This window comes from Dermacentor silvarum, chromosome 5, assembly GCF_013339745.2.
Source record: "Dermacentor silvarum isolate Dsil-2018 chromosome 5, BIME_Dsil_1.4, whole genome shotgun sequence".
Lineage (NCBI taxonomy): Eukaryota > Metazoa > Arthropoda > Arachnida > Ixodida > Ixodidae > Dermacentor > Dermacentor silvarum.
Window position 1 is genome coordinate 112,533,964 of NC_051158.1, and position 6,000 is coordinate 112,539,963.

Below are 6,000 nucleotides of genomic sequence, written 5' to 3' on the forward strand. Positions count from 1 at the left end.
GGTTTTGGCACGTAAAACGCCAGAATTTTCTTTTTTTTTACTAGAAACTCAGCATGAATGTTAGTGTGCCTATAGTGAACATGCACACAATGCTCATGCCAGCCCGGCCCGAGAAATGGCCTGGCTCCACCAATAAGTTGATTGAGCGCAGCGTGGACAGTTCCTCCACTTCGCTTTGTCGTTTTGGCAGTCCAATGCACTCTGCGTCCCTGGAGACACTCTAAGCACGGCCGCGCTTGCGCCATCGATAGCGGGACAGCTGCATTGCGCCACCGACGGCATGAAAGCACCTCTAGAGAGAGAGAGAGAAAGAACATTTATTAGTACCAAAGGAACTAAAGTCCAAGTCCGGGCCTCCTGGTAGGCTCATGCCTCCTGTCCCAAGACGTTCTTAATGTGCTGCACCAGAAGCGGCCACCATAGATTTTCAAACTTTCGTGGGGGAGTGGCCCAATCATCCTAGCTGCCAGGACGCTGGTTGTGTGGTAATTTGGAAAGTAGTGTCTTTTTTTAAGGGGGCGTTTGTGGGCACTCGCACAAGGTGTGTTTATTTGATGGATAGGCCTCGGTCTGTTTGCAAGTAGGGGAGCCTGGGTCCCTGTTAATATAATGCGTATAGAGTGGTGTGAGTAATGTGTGTGCTTGTGAAAAGCACCTCTAGCATCTATGTAGTTAGTATCTCTATATATTACAAAAAATTACACCATCCTCCCGTAGGGGAACCCTGAGTAGTATGCGAAGCAGCCATGGGGTCGACTCAAGGTAGTTTTATCAGCTGTATAAACTTGGACATGCAGCAGCCCCAGCAACGCTCAGAACTGTTGTCGACGCCGTCGGCGTTTTGCCCACGTTCGCACGGAACGCGCGCAGCGTTTGTGACTGTTGCTGGTGCCTCTGGGGCGCCTACCGTCGCGCCTCTAACCTAAGCTGCTTCGCATTATCGCGCGGGGAGCCGCAGGTGTTGCCATTCGTTGCGCAATCCGGAGAGGAGAGGAGCGTTGGACAGGAGAGGAGGAATGCCGAGAGGAGAGGAGATGAGACAAGGAGAGGCGAGGAGGGGGAGGACGATGCGCATGCGCAGTAGGGGTGTGGACAACGCACGGCGGAGGGAGTGAGATAGCCCCGACCATAAGAAGCATCTAAAAATGCGGCCAGCTTGACACTAGAGGTGCCAAGTCTGAAGAAACAGTGGAGCTGGGCGACGTTCTTAGCAACTGGTTGCTGTAGGCGTAACGTGGCTTAGCTTGGTTTTTTCTAGGCAAGGTTGGGCTATCAGGGCAAGGCTGGGCGTTGACGCTTGGCTTGATTCTCGCGTTCTCGGCATTCCGGATCGGATTGGCGACATCGCATATCGGCGGCTTGATTGGCGAGGTAGGCTGGATCGGCACGAAGACGGCGATTCCTTTCCCACGTGGCTTGAAGGCGCTTCTCTCGTCGGGCAGCCTCTTCTTCCGACGTCAAGGTGCGCTTAGGTCGAGCCATATCTCGGTAGAGCAGAGAAATGCCCGGGGCCGGCGCGCGCGCACGATTTCATTAGCGCGGTCACATGACTATACTAATCACGCGCTCGGCGCAGCTATGACGTCAATTTCCAGGCTCCTCTCTCTCGAACATTGCGCGCGGCGCGCGATATGCTCGTGAGAGGCGTGGCTCCTCCTCGCTCAACCAGTTTAAGCGTGGCACAGCCGTAATTTTGCCAAGCTTAAAGAGCTCCACTGTTTAAAAAAATTGCACAGCTCACGCACTGCGGTACGTGGAGTAATCGAAGGCACTTGTGTGCCGCAACATTTGGGCAATTTTATTGTGTTTCTCTCAAACCACGCGTATAAATCGGCTGTAATGAAATGATGGGTAAGCCCCGACGCCTATGACTCTCCTGACGTAATGACACATTTATATACGCTTGTAGCAAAAATATATTTAGTTGCACAGACGCAATATTAACTGAACTAAGGCCGTCGTGCTCGCCATGGGCTGAACCTGCTTTATTCGACGGTTGGCACGAGTTCGCCGAAATACCATGTATATATTTTAAATTATAGCGTGTTCTGATAAAACCGTCACTGCAATGTCGGGCGCAGCTATGACTGTCCAGCTACGTGCCATACAAGTATGTACCCACCGTGGCGGCTCAGCGTTTTTCGCAGATAGTATTTTTCTCGCATATACATGATGTAATAAATACCGTGTAAAAAAAAGCCGTGGTGGCTCAGTCAGCTAAGGCATTGCGCTGCTCAGCACGAGGTCGCGGGATCGAATCCCATCCGTGGCGGCCGCATTTAGATGGAGGCGAAATGCAAGAACGCCCGTGTGCTTCAGTTGTAGTGCACGTTAAAGAACTCGAGGTGGTGAAAATTAGGCCGGAGCCCTCCACTTCGGCGTGCCACATAATTAGAACTGGTTTTCGCACGTAAAACCCTAGAAAGAAGAAGAAGAAAACCATATAGGTATGTCACGGCTGGTACACGCTATACCAATATATGCCTTACGAATACGGCTGGATATTTGACTGTGACGATTCCTCTGGCAAGTGAGTCTTTCCCATTTCATCCGTAAAGTCATGGCAAACAAACTCTCGTACGCTTTTGTAGATAAACATATCAGTTTACCTGACACTTTTTTTTCTTGCCTTCCTTTTACATAAATATTTAAGACATCCATTGCGTCTTAAAAGACATAAAGACTGCATTTTCACAGACCAACTTTCTGTTCCAGACTTAATTACCAAGGCATTTGTCCCGCCGTACGTCGCTCACCCGATGACTTTGATCCACCATCTAAGTACCACATATCGGCTGACGTGCCGTATATCAGGTAGCCATAATCACTATTTCTATATTAAAAAAAATCAGAAAGATGCTGAGCTCACAATGCACCTTTGATGCAGGTATTTTGTAAGCACCATCCTGCAATTTCAATTCTACAAAGCACTTTGCGATGAAGCGAATCATGTTGGTCCACTCCACCAGTGCGATTTTTACCACTCAAAGGAAGCGGGAAGACTGTTCGGGTAAGTTTTCAGAGGACCGAGCTTTCCACCAAACGAGAATAATTTTGCTGGGGCTTTTTCACGCTGTAATTCAGCGCTTGTTGAATACGACTTCACCAATCTGTAAAGCAACTCTGAAGACTTCGATGTATTTATTACGCTTTTATTTTCGGTGAAAAGAAAGAGTACCGCAATACATTTACCAAGATAACTTTCCTTTTTTACGAGAGCAAGTTATTTGATTAAGGGGAAAATCTCCATTCATTATTATTTCTAGTTATGTAATAAATATTTCAAAAGAAACAAAAGATCCTGAGTTACAACCACAAATACAATTTACATATTTTATCAAAGAATATTTAGAAAAAAGTAACGACGACCCGGAAGCGACCTATCCAGCAATGTTATCTCGAGCGCAGTTCTATTCCATTAGAAGAATTGTGAAATACAGTTTTGTCGAACACAAGGTAGTAAGCGATGCCTCGCAGTTTTTTTTAAAGCAATGACAATGTGCTCAGACAAGCGCTGAAGAAAAGAACACAGCGTAGGCTTTCGGATGGGTTTCACATTAATGCGCCTGCTTACAGTGCGCATTTTCAACTTATGATACGGCCCCACTTTTTTGAAACTCTGGTGGTGAACCCATAAAAACGGGGTATATGTAACCATTCGCGCACAGCACAGAAGTTGCGAAACAATGCAATTTGACACTGCTTCTTATTTATGTGATTCAGTCTGGCATTGGCATTCTACGTTACTGGGCTACCTGCAAGAAAATGTTAATATTTTATTTATTTGCACAGACATGTAATGCAACTGGGATCTTCAAAGCCCTGGCCGGAAGTTCTAGCCATCCTAACAAGAGGGAAGACGAAGGACCTCGACGCTGGACCACTATTGGAGTACTTTACGGCCACTGTACAAATGGCTCGAAGCGCGCAACAGAGGCCAATACGTTGGTTGGAGAAGCTGGGATCCCCTGGCGTGCCCAGGTTTGAGCACCTGCCGAAGAATAAATTGGTACGACTACAACAATCCCTGGTCAGCCGGAAAGTAGTATTGTGTCTACGGACATTGCTGGTAAAATAAATGGTCTGATAATATTCTGGCAACACGCAAAGCTTTGGTGATTCGTTCATACCGCAAACTTTTCGTCCTTCTAAAGATAGTGAAGTTTCCGTGTTACGATGGTCACATGAGAGCCTATATAGATTCCAACGGAGCACGGTGACGTCTTTCGTATAAAACACAATGCGTGCCAGGCATCGTGTTCATGGCGCCATAGTATTTACTTTAACTTGAGAGAGTTCTCAGAAAATGCTCACTCAATAACTTCTCTCACATTGTGTACGTACTACGTATATACGCCTCCGCAGATGTTAATACCGCATGCCCGACCACAGACAGTAGAGGCAAGCCAAACGCCCTCATTTGCTCGCTGCTCTTTATTACAATGCCTCGTGCATAAGCTTTTTAAAAAAATTTGGGCATCAAAAGCACCAAAAAGAAGGATGCTGCATGTATATTTTCCTTTCATGAAGATTCGACAGCGCTATTTTATTACACAACACTTGCATTTCTGCCAGTAAGGTTCACTGTGCGAACTGCATACGTGCTCCCAATATCCGAACCATTTAACCGACAGACATTTTATTATAATTAATGTCGGAACTAACAAGCTAAGCAGGCGACGCTTATATTTCAGTCAGTTGAACAGCTGCGAAACGATTGGTTTATAATAAAGGTTGTTCGTAGAGTTTGTTTCTAAAAGAAGACATGAATTACTGTATGGACTTTTCTTGTCTCCTCGTCGGCTTTGTCCAGTTGTTGGTATGCGTAGAGAAGGCGAAAAAAACAAGGCTTAAGCTTGCACTCGGCCGCGCAAGCTTTGAAACAGCGAAGCTGGGCGATCGTAGGGGCCTATTATGGCTGACGCTAGGCTGTAATTTGGCTGATGCTAGGTTTTAACTAGGTTGCCGCTGCCTCTCCCGCAGAGCAGCGAGCCTTGCTTCACGGAGCACGGCCTCCTCTTCTGGATTGGGCGTCCCATGGCTTTTACTCATCGAGCGCCGCCGCGCACACGCTTACATAGCTGTTGACTCAAGATCAGCGCATGCGCAGATCTCGGCGCGGCGGCGGAAACCGGTTGCGCGCAGTGTTGCCAAGCTGCTGCCGACACCACCCGCGTTTCCCCTGCGCGAACGCGGGAAACGTCCCATAGGCTACCTGCAATGGTCAGGCGGCGCAGCGATCGGCTCAGCCGTCCGCGCCACCGTGCCAGTTCCGCGAAACACCGAGGCGGCCACTTCTACGAAGACATGCTTCTGCGGCAGTCATTTGAAACAAGTTCTAAATTGTGTTTTTTAAGGCAGTCGAAAACATAGCTAGGCCCATTTTCGACCACCGACACTTGAGAAAGGACGTCAACTTCACAATAGCCATGTATATAGTGTCATAAAAGTAAACAGGACGGGAATCGCAGCAAAGTTCTTGTCACAACAAATAAAGCACGTTTACGACGTCGAACTCAAAGTAAGTTAACAAATAAATAATTTATTCCACTTGAGTGGGCAAATACGGCCGTAGATGTTTTTCAACTATCATCTGTAGCTTCAGTATACTTCGAGCGTGCCTTGCTCATCACATTTGTCGAGGTTTTGGCGAGTTGGCAGGTAACCTGGATGATTCTTTATGAAGCTTTTTTCTCCGTTTGCGAAGTGCCTCGGGCATATTCTGGTGTTGTCGTTCACGCTCCAGTGGGAGAGGTCATCAACGCCGAAGCATAACTAAGAGCAATCAGCTGACACTAAGCAACACCAAGACTGAACAAATGTGTGCTAAAGCTTGCGCGAGAGAAGCGCTAACTTGCGAATACTCGATGTGTAATGCAGTGCACTCCAGCCTTAGTTCTGTTGTTCTAAACACCAGAAAACATCGGCATGAATGAGCCCGGTTTCAGCAGTCGCGTCTTGATCCAGGCGCAGAAAGGAGCTGCACGTTGGCTTATTAAT

General features: G+C 47.5%; 1 pseudogene; it reads left to right on the forward strand.

The window, feature by feature from the left end:
• Positions 1-4,092, forward strand: part of LOC119454339 (angiotensin-converting enzyme-like) — a 45,590-nt pseudogene extending 41,498 nt beyond the window's left edge.
• Positions 4,093-6,000: the final 1,908 nt, after the last annotated feature.